This window comes from Mustelus asterias, chromosome 13, assembly GCF_964213995.1.
Source record: "Mustelus asterias chromosome 13, sMusAst1.hap1.1, whole genome shotgun sequence".
NCBI lineage: Eukaryota > Metazoa > Chordata > Chondrichthyes > Carcharhiniformes > Triakidae > Mustelus > Mustelus asterias.
In genome coordinates this window covers 81880609-81895754 of record NC_135813.1, presented here as the reverse complement: position 1 = coordinate 81895754, position 15146 = coordinate 81880609, and the positions used below count along the sequence as shown (strand labels likewise).

Here is a 15146-nt window from a genome sequence, read left to right as displayed (position 1 = left end):
TGCATGTGACAATAATAAATCAAATCAAATCCATCCTGGACCATAAAGACATCGAATCTCCAATGTATTTTCCGAAAGGCATTCTGAAGGATTTTTAAATGGATTGGTGTCATTCAATTCCAAAAACCACATGTGAAAGCTGAAAAGAAACCCTGTACCTTTCTTGGAAGGACTTTGAACTCCTGATTTGTTACAAGGTTCGGTCAGCATATTCTTCTTAGAAAATAGCAGCAGCCGCTATTCTGATCGGAAACACCATCCGCAAAGCTGTCAAACTAGCTGCTAAACAACCACCCCGCCAAAGTGCAACAGCTATCCTGATTCTTCCCCATCCTGCTCCTTCTTCACGTTGATCTGAGGGCTGCCTCCTGGCAATTCAACTACAAGAAGCTTTACAGCTGACTGAGAATTCTCTGTTTTACAATTCTCCACTCCAGCTGCAGCATCAATTCACCGAGGAAGCTACAGGCCTGCTACAAACAAAACCTGAAATAATCCCAGTTAGTAGCTATTGTTTTTTTCTTCATCCTTAATTACTCTTTGTGTGTGTGATAGAGTGTATGAAATGTCGTAACTTAACCTCGGGGGAAAATGTGTATTCATAAATAATCATCTTATATTTTTAAATTCATCAAAAGCTTGCTGCTGGAAGTTAGTTAAATTGGGACAAAGCACTCTGAGGGTTACAAAACACAGTAAACTCAAACATAAAAACATTTTGATCTTGAACAATAAGAAAAATGGCAATAAAATAAAAGCTTCCCATTAATATATGATTTTTTGATTTGATTTGATTTATTATTGTCACACGTATTAACATACAATGAAGAGTATTGTTTCTTGCGCGCTATACAGACAAAGCATTCCATTCATAGAGAAGGAAAGGAGAGAGTGCAGAATGTAGTGTTACAGTCATAGCTCGGGTGTAGAGAAAGATCAACTTAATGCGAGGTAGGTCCATTCAAAAGTCTGACAGCAGCAGGGAAGAAGCTGTTCTTGAGTCGGTTGGTACGTGACCTCAGATTTTTGTATCTTTTTCCCGACGGAAGAAGGTGGAAGAGAGAATGTCTGGGGTCCTTAATTATGCTGGCTGCTTTGCCGAGGCAGCAGGATGCGTAGACAGGATCAATGGATGGGAGGCTGGTTTGCGTGATGGACTGGGCTACATTCATGACCTTTTGTTGTTCCTTGCGGTGTTGGGCAGAGCAGGAGCCATACCAAGCTGAGGTGGCAATGGGTGTTTTGCAAATTTAAATTTCAGTTGTAAGTATTGCACATTTTATTGATGTGTGCAACACGATTATTTGCTGAGACGAGCTTAGTTATTGCTGGTTGGGGGAGTTAGGGACATTCCTTTAGTGTGGAAGAAACAATCATAGAATTCCTACAGTGCAGAAGAGACCATTCAGCCCATCGAGTCTGAAACAACCCTCTGACAGAGTATCCCTGTCCCCCGCCCGATCACTGTAACCCCACACATTTCACATGGCTATTCCAAATAAGCTGCACACCTTTGGGACACTAAGGGGCACCATGGCCAGTCAAACTAACCCGCACTTCTTTGGAGTGTGGGAGGAAACCGGAGCACCCGGAGGAAACCCACGCAGACACGGGGAGAATGTGCAAACTCCACACAGACAGTGACCCAAGCCGGGAATCAAACCCGAGTCACTGGCGCTGTGAGGCAGCAGTGCTAACCACTGTGCCACCGTGCTGTTCTTCTTTTGTTGACTTGATATTGAATATTCATGTGAGCGTCCATTGATGGTAATCGCCGATCTGTGGGATAGAGCTGCCCTTGCAGGTTAACCCCGCCCTCCCCGCCCCCCCGCCCCCCCACCCCCCGCACCCCCGCACCCCCACACACTCCGTCCTCCCGCTGCTTCTTGTAAAGGTGGTTGTCTGAGGTCACTCACCCTGGGAAATGTGGTGGATGGAGCCTGTAAGGACTCTGCAAGCCAGCTGGCTGAGACGGACCCCCACATGGACATTACCCACACCACCCTATAGGTCCCTCACTTTCTTATCATGACTGATCCCACCATTCCCCCCACCAGCCTCAACGTCACAGCCTGGACACTCCTCCATGCCTCACTCCACCCGTCCCCCACCCCACACCCTCCTCACCCCCTCCCCCACCCCCTCCCCCTCGCCAACGCCCTCCCCCAACACCTCCCCACCCCCTCTCCCACCCCATCCCCCTCCCCCCCCCTCCCCCACCCCCTAACCCATCCCTCCCCCTCCCCCACCCCCACCCCCTCCCCCACCCCCACCCCCTCCCCCACCCCATCCCCTCCCCCTCTCCCTCCCCCTCCTCCACCCTCACTCCCACCCCATGTTCCACCCCCTCCCCCTCCCACCCGTCCCCCATCCCCACCCCATCTCCCACTCCCACTCCATCCCCACCCCTCCCCCTCCCCACCCCTTCCCCCACCCCCCACTCCCACCCCCTCCCCCACCCCCTCCCCCACTGAGTCACCGTTCACTGTCCCAAGCCTCCATGCCAGCTCCCATTCTCCCGCTCCATTCCCCTGTCCCACCCAGTCCAGCGAGGAGAATCACTGAGCCCAGACACAGCAGCACAAAGCACGACACCGTTAAACAAATGGGAACCTGGTGAGATAAGATTCGTGAGTGGTGCTGACTTTATAATGAAGGTGGGACGGAATTGCAGAAGGTTTCAATTTAATGAGTATTCATGGCGTGCAGACGTATTTAATGAGGAAGCCGCCATGGGACAGGCTGACCTGCCACAAACACGGTGCAGAATTCATCTCCCCGCCATCAGGAGAGCAAAGTTTCAGCTCCAATGAAGTTGCTGCACATTCCGCACTTCCAGACTCGCAAAATCCCTTAGCACGGAATGAGGGCAAGTGTCTCCTAACGCCGGTGCAGGGTTCACCCACTCCCCCAGCCCCTTCCCTGTGAGCCATAGATGTTCCCCTTTCTCAATATTGATCTAGTTGCCTCTTGCTGCTGTGAAGTTATTATTGAACCTGTTTACAGTGCTCTGGGTCAGAACAGCTCACTCTGTTTCACACATTCCTTCTCATTTCCCCTGCGGCTTTTTTTCCAATTGTTTTAAATCTGTGTCTTCTCCGTTCTAGCTGGAGAGGGCACAGAAAAGGTTTACCAGGATGTTGCCTGGTATGGAGGGCATTAGCTATGAGGAGAGATTGAATAAACTGGGATTGTTCTCCCTGGAAAGACGAAGGCTGAGGGGCGACCTGAACAAAGAACAAAGAAAATTACAGCACAGGAACAGGCCCTTCGGCCCTCCAAGCCTGCACCGACCATGCTGCCCGACTGAACTAAAACCCCCTACCCTTCCGGGGACCATACCCCTCTATTCCCATCCTATTCACGCCCCTTAAAAGTCACTACTGTATGCGCTTCCACGATCTCCCCTGGCAACGGGTTCCAGGCACCCACTACTCTCTGTGTAGAAAATCTGCCTCGTACATCTCCTTTAAACCTTGACCCTCGCACCTTAAACCTATGCCCCCCAGTAATTGATTGTTCCACTCTGGGAAAAAGCTTCTGACTGTCCACTCTGTCCATGTCTCTCATAATCTTGTAGACTTCTATCAGGTCGCCCCTCAACCTCCGTCATTCCAGTGAGAACAAACCAAGTTTCTCCAACCTCTCCTCATAGCTAATGCCCTCCATACCAGGCAACATCCTGGTAAATCTTTTCTGTACCCTCTCCAAAGCCTCCACATCCTTCTGGTAGTGTGGCGACCAGAATTGAACACGAAATTCCAAGTGCGGCCTAACTAAGGTTCTATAAAGCTGCAACATGACTTGCCAATTTTTAAACTCAATACCCCGGCCGATGAAGGCAAGCATGCCGTATGCCTTCTTGACTACTTTCTCCACCTGCGTTGCCACTTTCAGTGACCTGGGTACCTGTACACCCAGGTCCCTTTGCCTATCAATACTCTTAAGGGTTCTGCCATTTACTGTATATTTCCTATCTGTATTAGACCTTCCAAAATGCATTACTTCACATTTGTCCAGATTAAACTCCATCTGCCATCTCTCCGTCCAAGTCTCCAACTGATCTATATCCTGCTGTATCCTCTGATGGTCCTCATCACTATCCGCAAATCCATCAACCTTTGTGTCGTCTGCAAACTCACTAATCAAACATCCATTTTCCTCCAAATCATTTATATATATTACAAACAGCTCACCCCTGATCCCATGCGACTTCACCTTCTGCACCAGTCTGCCATGAGGGACCTTGTCAAAGGCCTTACTGAAGTCCATGTAGACAACATCCACTGCCCTACCCTCATCAATCATCTTCGTCACTTCCTCGAAAAACTCGATCAAGTTCATGAGTCACAACCTCCCCTTCACAAAACCATGTTGCCTCTCACTAATACTTCCACTTATTTCCAAGTGGGAATAAAACCTGTCTCGAAGAATCCTCTCCAATAATTTCCCTACCATTGATGTAAGGCTCACCGGCCTGTAATTACCTGGATTATTCTTGCTACCCTTCTTAAACAAAGGAACAACATTGGCTATTCTCCAATCCTCTGGGACCTCCCCTGCAGCTCCAAAAGCTTGTGTGGCTTTTGCTACCAAATAAACCTGTTGGACTTTAACCTGGTGTTGTTAAACTTCTTACTGTGACCTCCCCTGCAGCCAGACCTGATAGGAGTTTATAAAATTATGAGGGGTATTGATAGGGTGAACAGTTGGAAGCTTTTTCCCAGGCGGAAATGACAATTACAAGGGGGCACAAGTTCAAGAAAGGTTCAGTGGAGATGTGCGGGGGAAGTTTTTTACACAGAGGGTGGTGGGGGCCTGGAATGCACTGCCAAGTGAGGTGGTTGAGGCAGATATGTTCGTGATATTTAAGACTTATCTTGATAGGCATATGAAAAAACGGGGAATAGAGGGATATAAGCAGTTGGTTCGATAGGTAAACGTGATCGGCACAGGCTTGGAAGGCCGAAGGGCCTGATCCTGTGCTGTACTGTTCTTTGTTCCTCTCCCCATTAACTGAACCCCCATCCCTGGACCCTTTCCAGTAAATCTCCTCTGCACCCTCTCCAAAGCCTGATATCCTTCCTAAAGCGTGCCACCCAGAATTGGAAATGTTCAGAGCTGAGGCCTAAGCTGTGTTTTCAAGACATTTAGCATATATTCCTTTCTGATTTGATTTGATTTGATTTATTATTGTCACATGTATTAACATACAGTGAAAAGTATTGTTTCTTGCACGCTATGCAAACAAAACATACTGTTCATAGAAAAGGAAACGAGAGAGTGCAGAATGTAGTGTTACAGTCATAGCTAGGGTGTAGAGAAAGATCAACTTAATGCAAGGTAAGTCCATTCAAAAGTCTGACAGCAACAGGGAAGAAGTTGTTCTTGAATCGGTTGGTACGTGACCTCAGACTTTTGTATCATTTTCCCGTTGGAAGAAGGTGGAAGAGAGAATGTCCAGGGTGCGTGGGGACCTTAATTATGCTGGCTGCCTTTCTGAGGCAACGGAAATGTAGACAGAGTCAATGGATCGGAGGCTGGTTTGAGTGATGAATTGGGCTACATTCATGAATCTTTGGAGTTCCTTGCGGTGTTGTGCAGAGCAGGAGCCATACCAAGCTGTGGTACAACCGGAAAGAATGCTTTCTATGGTGCATCTGTAAAAGTTGGTGAGAGTCGTAGCTGACATGCCAAATTTCCTTAGTCTTCTGAGAAAGTAGAGGCGTTGGTGGGCTTTCTTAACTATAGTGTCGGCATGGGGGGACCAGGACAGGTTGTTGGTGATCTGGACACCTAAAAACTTGCCCAATTCCTAGCCTCTACACTCTATTTACTCTGAAGGGTGTTTTTCCGGCAGCTTTCTCAACTCACCCTGTTTCTCCCAGAGGTTTGATCGCACACGCTGTCAGGTGTCTCTGTTCCTGAATCACTTTTAAAATCGTTGTTTCAGAAGTTGCCGATCACATGGTTGTAGTGGGTGTGTGGGACATTTCTGATGTAAGTGTAAAGAATGACATGAGTCACAAAGTGTGAGCGGGTGACTGGGGGGGTCCCTGACGCAGTCAGATTCACTCACTTTCTTGACACTGCGACTTTGAAAGAACGACACAGCAATATGTTTAGTGCCCAGCTGGCTGCTTTAATCCACTAACAACACAACCCTCCGTCCCCTCACAGCGATACTGCCCAGCCAGTTCCTTCCATCCCTGGGGCTGGTTCTTGTCTGTATCCCAATATCTGTCTGAGCAATTGATTTACCTTCAATCTCACCTCTGACCTCTCCCTCAGAGAACGATGAGGGGTCATGAACTGACCTTCATTGTTTAGATACGCTGCAACTCCCTTGCAATTAAGGACATTTTGGGGGGATTTTCTTTGAGCTGGAGCTGAAGCAGGAGGTTCGATTGGGTAACGTTGGAACGAAGGTGCGGATCTTTTAGAATATAAAATGGAACAGGATGTAAATCAAGGTCAAACTGTAAGTGGTGGGTAAATTCGGGGAGGGGTGTGGGTGGGGGTCACAGTTCAGAGCTGTGACCAGACCAAAAAATGGAGTCGAGTTATTTTCCTGGGGAGGCGCTGGCCTAGTGGTATTATCGCTAGCCTATTAATCCAGAAACTCAGCTAATGTTCTGGGGACCCGGGTTTGAATCCCACCATGGCAGATGGTGGTATTTGAATTCAATAAAAAAAATCTGGGATTAAGAATCTACTGATGCGCATGAAACCATTGTCGATTGTCGGAAAAACCCATCTAGTTCACTGATGCCCTTTAGGGAAGGAAATCTGCCGTCCTTACCCAGTTCTGGCCTACATGTGACTCCAGAGCCACAGCAATGTGTTTGACTCTCAATTGCCCTTGGGTAACTAGGGATGGGCAATAAATGCTGGCCAACCAGCGATGCCCATGTCCTATGAATTAAAAAAAAGCCAAGTTTCTGAACACTGACTTGCAGAAGGCCATCTGACTGATATAACGACATGCTGATGACAACTCTTCCAGGCATGGCCTGGCTCCGGTTACCAGACTGTTATCTGTTCCATTCTGTATATTTACTGGGTTGGGTTTTCTTTCTGCTTGGGGATACATTCCCGGGCAGCCTGAAATAAGAAGGATGGGAGAGCTTTCATCAACACTTGCTGCGTGGTAGCAACACCAACTTGCACCATTAACATTGTAAGAATGTCCAACCAAGTGACGAGGGACAGGAAGTCTGGACAATGAGGTTGAAGGTGGAGGGGTTTAGGGAGGGAATTCCAGAGCCTAGGGACTGAAGGCATGGCCGCCAATGGTGGAACAATGGGGGCGGGGGGGAGGGTGGGTACAACATGATGGAACAGTTTGTATTTCCACTCAGTTTAATTCCAGTGAAATCAGGGGTTTGGGAATGGAGCAAATGTCCAATGGTGATCTGCTCTGTCATGTACACCAGCTCTTGCTTCTGCATTTACTTTTCGAATCCAGAAACAAAATCTTTTTCAGAAGATACAGAGCGAGCAAAGAAAATTGAAAAGCTTGCATTTCTATCAGAACTTCCATGCCCTCCGAATATTGCAAAAATGTTTACAGTCAGTAAATGTAGTCCCGTGGCCCTTCTGCAAAGAAGAGCAGGGGAGTTCTCCCTGGCCAATATTTATCCCTCAACCGACAACATCACCAGAATACATTATAGTCATGCAGTTGTGCTGAACAAAAGAGATATTTTATCAAAGCTTTTCATCTTGCACTGACCAGGACAATCACAAGAATACCAATGTCAGGGGAAGTAACAACTTTATACTGTATGAGAAGTAGGTGCTGATTAATTGGCAATTGGTAGTTAACTGTTAATTACCATCAGCTGGTGCATTCTCCATGGCAACTTGCCAACCATTCAGCACTTTCTTCTCATTTACTCTTCTTTCTTAACCCATACTCCTCCAAGTGGGAGTTAACGTTTCCCTTGGCAGTAATCTCCAGTAGTTTTCCTGACGTTAGGGCTGATTGGTCTGTCGTTCATTACCAGGTTTACCTCATTACCCTGTTTTGAACAAGGGCATAAGATTCGTGATCTTCCAGTCCTCCGGCGCCTTCCCTGAAAGCAAGGAGGATTAAAAGATCATGGTTTGAGTTTCTGCTCTCATCACCTGAGTGTCCCTCAGCAGCTTAGGATTGTATGACTTGCTAACCTTGAGTGATCCTTTCTCTTTTTATCTTATCCAATATCTCTACACTTCCCTCCTCGACTGTGACATTAACTTCATTCTTTTCCTTCTGTGAAGACAGATGCTAGCTCTTCAGTATCTGAGACTGACCCTCTGTTTTGCTTCTCTCTTGTTCCAAACTAGCTCTAATTGAGATGGATTTCGTTGAATCTTGCAGAGTAAAACTTGATACTTTGACCACACAGTAGTTTGTTTAATATGTTATAAATTATGCATTCACTTGAGACAGATATTCAGTCTAATTTGTTTCTTTAAGAATCAGTCTCCATCATTAGTAAAGGTCAAATGAGCAATTATTACACTGCAGCAGCGAGGGGCAGGCGCTCTGGAAAAGCTTTTCAAAGTCATTATTTTCATTACACGCTGTCATTGGGACATCACAGCCCTTCTCCATCCTGCACATCTGGCCTGATGTGACCTTCACTTGAGAACCTCCCAGGGCCAAGGACAGCATCAAGGGAGTGGGCGCATCACTCAGATCAGTGCCTTTCTCTTAACAGGAGACTGCGTCCAACAAGAAAAGGAAGGAATGTGAGACTGTTGGCGAGGAGGTGCAGAAAAAGCAGAGGACATGCCGGATATTGGTGAGTGAAAATAATGCTGCATTCTCAAGAGCGTAAATAACTCCTGTAAGGGGAGCACATTGACCTGGCTGTCTGTAAGAAGCAGTTGGCAGTATAGTGAGCGGGCTGCAGTCTCCCTGGTACTTGGTGACAACGGCAAGAAGTGAACCAATTTTGCAGTTATGTAGCCTCTCAAACTTGAGACATCCCAAGGTGCTTCATGTTGCAGCTTTATAGAACCTTATTTCGGCCGCACTTGGAATATAGTGTTCAATTCTGGTCGCCACACTACCAGGAGGACGTGGAGGCTTTGGAGAGGGCACAGAAAATGTTGCCTGGTATGGAGGGCATTAGCTATGAGGAGAGGTTGGAGAAACTTGGTTTGTTCTCACTGGAACGACAGAGGATGAGGGGCGACCTGATAGAAATCTACAAGATTATGAGGGGCCATGGACAGAGTGGATAGTCAGAAGCTTTTTCCCAAGGTGGAAGAGTCAATTACTAGGGGGCACAGGTTTAAGGTGCGAGGGGCAAGGTTTAAAGGAGATGTACGAGGCAAATTTTTTACACAGAGGTTGGTGGGTGTCTGGAACTCGTTGCCGGGGAGGTAGTGGAAGCAGATATGATGATAACTTTTAAGGGGCATCTTGACAAATACATGAATAGGATGGGAATAGAGAGATATGGTCCCCGGAAGGGTAGGGATTTTAATTCAGTCGGGCAGCATGGTCATTGCAGGCTTGGAGGGCCGAAGGGCCTGTTCCTGTGCTGTAATTTTCTTTGTTCTTTTGTGCTTTCCCCATCCAGTGAGTTGCTGTGTCTAGTGTTGTGTTGCACAGAATAAGATTTTTTACAGTTATGAGATTGGGTAACAAAGGGGGAGTAACTGGAGTAAACCAGCCAGTAAGGTCACACCTATGATCTGTACTCTGGGCTGGCACCGCAGTGCAGTGCTGAAGGAGTGCTGCGCAGTCGGAGGTGCCGTCTTTCAGTCGAGACATTAAATTGAGGCTTTTCTCAGGTGAATGTAAAAACTGCCACTATCTCGAAGAAGATCAGGGGAGTTCTCCCCAGCGCCCTGCGGCCAATGTCTGTCCTTCAGCTAAAGCACTAAAAAAAAAAATCTGATCATTACCTCATTGTGTTTTGTGGGATCTTGCTGTGCACAAGCTGGCTGCTGAGCTTCCTACCTTACACAGGAACATACAACATACAGGAACATATGTATGAACATACAAGTTAGGAGCAGGAGTAGGCCGCTCAGTCCCTCGAGCCTGCTGTGTCATTCAGTAAGATCAAGACTGATCTGATTGTAACTTCCTGTCTACCCCCGATAACTCTTCACCTCCTTGTTTATCAGGAGACTATCTAGCTCTGCTTCCACTGCTTTCTCAGGAAGGAATTTCAGAGGCTCTGAGAGTAAATATTTCTCCTCATTTCTGTCTTAAATGAGTGATCCTTTATTTTTAAATGGTGACTCCTAGTTCGAGATTCTCCCACAGGAGGAAACATCCTTGTCCAACCTTTCCTTATTAGACAACCCTCCCATTCCTGGTATTAGTCTGGTAAACCCTCTCTGAGCTGCTTCTAAAGTATGTACATCTCTCCTTAAATGAGGAGACTGATACTGTACACAATACTCCAGATGTGCTCTCTCCAATGCTCTGTATAACTGAGACATAACCTCCCTACCTTTGTAATCAATTCCCCTCACAATAAACAACAACATTTTATTAGCTTTCTTAATTACTTGCTGTACCTGAGTGCTAGCCTTTTGTGATTTATGTACTAGGACACCCAGATCCCTCTGCACCTCAGAGCTCCGCAATCTCTCACCATTTAGATAATACTTTTTTGTTCTTCCTTCCAAAGAGGACAATTTCACTTTTGCTCACATTATGTTCCATTTGCCAGAATTTTTCCCACTCACAACCTATCAATGTCCCTTTGTAACCTCCTTACATCATCTTCACAATTTACTTTCCTACTTTTCTTTGTATCATCAGCAAATTTAGCAACCATACTTTTGGTTGCTTCATCCAAGTCATTTAAATAAACAGTCAAAAGTTGAGGTGATCCCTGTGCCACACCACTCATCACAACCTGTCATCCAGAAAATGGCCCATTAATGCCTACTGTTTCCTGTTCGCTAGCTAATCTTCAATCCATGCCAAATGCTATCCCCTGCACCACGAGCTTTTATTTTTCACAATAACCTTTGATGTGACACTTTATCAAATTCCTTCTGGAAATCTAAGTACAGTACATCCACCAGTTCCCCTTTATCCATCGCACATGTGACTCCTTCAACGAGCTCCCATAAATTGGCGATGTGATTCTCCTTTCACAAAACCATGTTGACTCTGCCTGATTACCTTGCATTTTTCCCAGAGCCCTGCTATAACATCTCTCACAATGGCTTCTAATGTTTTCCCTTTGACAGACGCTAAGCTAACTGGCCTGTAGTTTCCTGCTTTCTGTCACTTTTTGAACAAAGGGATTACATTTGGTATTTTCCAATCTAATGGAAGCTCTAATGAATCTCATCAATTTTGGGAAATTAAAACCAGTGCATCAACAATCTCATTAGCCGCTTCTTTCAAGACCTCAGGGTGAAGTCCATCTGGACCCCAGGATTTGTCAGCCCATAGAATCAACACTTTGCTCATTGCCACTTCCCCGGTGACTGTAATTTTCCTGAGTTTCTCCCTCCCTTTCACTTTCTGATTTGCAGCGATTTCTGGGATGTTACTGGTATCCTCGGTGTTTTCAAAGTGGGGGTCACGATAGGTGGATGGATTGTGGGATGTTGATAAATGGCTCACCAGAAACGGTCCCCAAAGATTTCCTGACCTTTTGTCCCTTTTTCCCTCTGGGTAAATTCTCACTGCAGTACTGTGTGTGACCACATGAGGCAAGAATAAACGGGTCACCGTCTACGCATTGGCGTCAACTTTCTTTCCCGTTTTAGTAAGCTGATTGTAGACATGGATCGTTTTGTTACGTGAAAGAGAGGGCCAGAGGGATCAATAGCCGATAAGCCTACTGGCCGTTATCTCACATCTGAACCTGCCGGGGAGAGCACTGGCTACTCCACCGAGCCCAGGACAGATCGGACTTAATGTCAGCTATGGACAGAGCACCGGGGGCCTCCGGTGAACAGCCTACAAAAAAAAAGCTAAAATCAGAATAAAGATGATTTTTTGAGGTATGGTTTGTAGAAGCAAGAACGCAAACCAGAATCCAAAGCCCATGGGTGAGATTTTATGGCCTCGCTTGCCCCGAAACAGGAAAACCCCGCCCGAGGTGAACAGACCATTCCACAGTCTACCCCTCGCCCACTCCGATTCCCATGGCGGGCAGAAGGGGAAAATTCACCCCATGTGTGTTATATGAGGGGAAACACTGGCAAAAGAGAGCTCAAAACTGCAAAGATTAAGCATGGCAATCTCGAGAACAAACCTTTGGATTCTTTTTTCAAAGAACGCAGCAAGAACTCAAATCACCAGCTCACGTTCTTAGCAGGAATTTAACATCGAATGATAAAGTACAATTAGTCACTTAAATAATCGCTTACCGTGTAGCTAAAGAGACAATGCCCCGTGGGTGTTGCAGAAAGATTAATTCTCCCTGTAGCTTTTGACATGGCTCACATAGTCCGAGGTGAGAAGTCAGCTGAAAAACTGAAATACAATTGGTGATAGCACAGTGTCTCGTCGAATTAGCGATGTCGCTGAGAATTTAGCAGTCCAGTTTATTTTTCGGTTATGGTTAGCGGGGGATTTCTCAGTACAACTGGGTGAAAGTACTGACGTTTCAGATTTCACCATCCCATGAGTTTATATTCGGTATGTTTGGCACAGTGAATCTGCTGAGGATTTGCCGTGCTGTTTGACATGACTAACCAGATGTCCGAAGCTTGATTAGCTACATGGTCGGAAAGTTCAGGCTTGACTGGGTTCATTGTCGAGGAATCTCAAACGATGGGGCAGCCAACGTGACTGGGAAAAACAGCAGCGTTCTAATAAGGATCAAGGAATCAGCACGTTGTTTGGAATCATTGTTTATTCACCACGGGGCATCGAGAGGAATTCCATCTTAACTTGAAGTGATGTTGAAAGGTATTGTGAAAGTCTAGAGTCCATGGTGAAGACTGATGGAAAACATCTGCTTAATTCATCTGCCATCTCCTTATTTTCCATGATCAATCCCTCAGACTCATTGTCTATTGGAACAAGACTCACTTTGTTAACTCTTTTTTTCAAATATCTATAAAAAATCAGACGATCTCTCTTTACATTTCTAGCCATCTTTCCCTCATGCTCTAATGATAGCACAGTGGTTAGCACTGCTGCCTCACAGCGCAAAGGTCCCAAGTTCAATTCCCAGCTTAGGTCACTGTCTGTGTGAAGTTTGCACGTTCTCCTCGTGTCTGCATGGGTTTCCTCTGGGTGCTCCAGTTTCCTCCCACATTCTGAATGACGTGCTGGTTAGGTGCATTGGCCCGAACAGGTGCCGGGCTGTGGCGACTAGGGGAATTTCACAGTAATTTTTGACCCATCGCTTAACCTAATTTTCCAGTCCACTTTAGCTAGCTCTGCTTTCATGCCCTCATAATTGCCCATATTTAAGTTTGAAATACTAGTCTTGGACCCATTCTTCTCTCCCTCAAACTGAATGTAAAATTCAATCATATTATGGTCACTGCTATCTAGGGGGGGCCTTCACTCTGAGATTATCCTGTCTCATTGCACAGTATCAGCAATAACACAGGCTGGTCACAGGTTGGCTCCAGAATGTGCTGTTTGACGAAACTATCCCTAAAACTTCGACAAAGGGTCATGTGGCCTCGAAACATCAGCTCTTTCCTCTCCTTACAGACGCTGCCAGACCTGCTGAGATTTTCCAGCATTTTCTCTTTTGTTATCCCTGGAACTTTCTGTGAATTCCTCATCCAGGCTACCTTTGCCTCTGTTGTTTCCAATCTATATGTAGTTGAAAATTCCCCATGATTATCATTACCTTTCTGACAAGCATCTGTTATCTCTTCCTTTCTACTCTGTCCTACCGTGTAGTTACAATTAGGGGGCCTGTACACCACTCCCACAAGTGACTTCTTTCTCCACCATTTCCCGTCTTAACCCAAACTGTTTCTACACCCTGGTTTACAAAACTGAGGTTATCCCTCTTTATTGTGCTAATTCCATCATTAATTAACAAATAATAAGTGGACAAAACTAAAAGCTCTGTATCTGAATGCATGTAGCATTCAAAACAAAACAGATGAAATGATATTGCATATAGAAATAAACAGGTTGCAACCTGATATCCATTACAGAGACATGGACCGGAATTTTACCACCCCTCCCACCACGGGAATCGGGGGGGGCTGAGGGGCGGACCATGGAAAGGTCCGTTGATTTTACAGTTTTGGGGCGAACGAGGCCATAAAATCCCGCCGTGGCATCAGGGTGACATAGATTGCGAGCTGATTATTGAAGGGTGCGTGACATTTAGTTTAAGGCAAGGGTTCAGTGTGTGAAAAGCATCCTCTTTACCTCCACTCTCATTGCTTGTTGGTGTTCCTTAATCAAATCCCTTGCTTCCACAGGATTATTCCTGATTCAATCCCCCATTTTCCCAGCTTTAATTGGGATTCTCGGTGCTGAGTGAGTGCCAGAACCAGTTTGGGAGAGATTTCCAAAGTCTCTTGCTTCTACAAATAGAAAGCAATTTTCATAAACAAACTCCCAATAGACGGAGGCGATTAAATAAACAAGTGAAATCAGTGATGTTAACTGTAGGTTTTTCCACACTAAAGGGTACACGTGACCCAGTGTGGTGACTATACCAGGTGTAATTAGTCATGTTTATATCTGCCTAAATTTAGCACTCTGCAATTTGACCATTTGCAGTCGAGATTCACTGGCTTTCGGGATGCTGTCTGTACACATTTACAATTAAACTCCAACATCACCTTGATTTTAAACCCCTCCAGCCCCTACACCCCCTCCCTATCTCTGTAACCTCCTTCAGTCCCTACACCCCCTCCCTATCCCTGAAACCTCCTCCAGCCCCTACACCCCCTCCCTATCTCTGTAACGTCTTTCAGCCCCTACATCAACTCCCTATCTCTGTATCCTCCTCCAGCCCCTACACCCCCTCCCTATCTCTGTAACCTCCTCCAGCTCCTACACCCCTCCTTATTTCTGTAACCTCCTCCAGCCCCTACATCCCTACCTATCTCTTTAACCTCCTCCAGCCCTACACCTCTTTCTATTTCTGTAACCTCCTCCAACCGCCACATCCCTGTCTCTGTAACCTCCTCCAGCCCCTACACCCATCCCTACCTCTGTCACCTCCTCCCGCCTTTAC

General features: G+C 46.2%; 1 protein-coding gene across 1 annotated transcript in view; it reads left to right on the top strand.

Annotated features, from left to right (window-relative positions):
• Positions 1-15146, top strand: part of rimbp2b (RIMS binding protein 2b) — a 276601-nt gene that overhangs the window by 95803 nt on the left and 165652 nt on the right. Inside the window, exon 2 of the mRNA XM_078227134.1 lies at positions 8709-8792. The gene's annotated coding sequence lies outside the window, so the exon portion shown is untranslated. The remainder of the gene's footprint in view (positions 1-8708; positions 8793-15146) is intronic.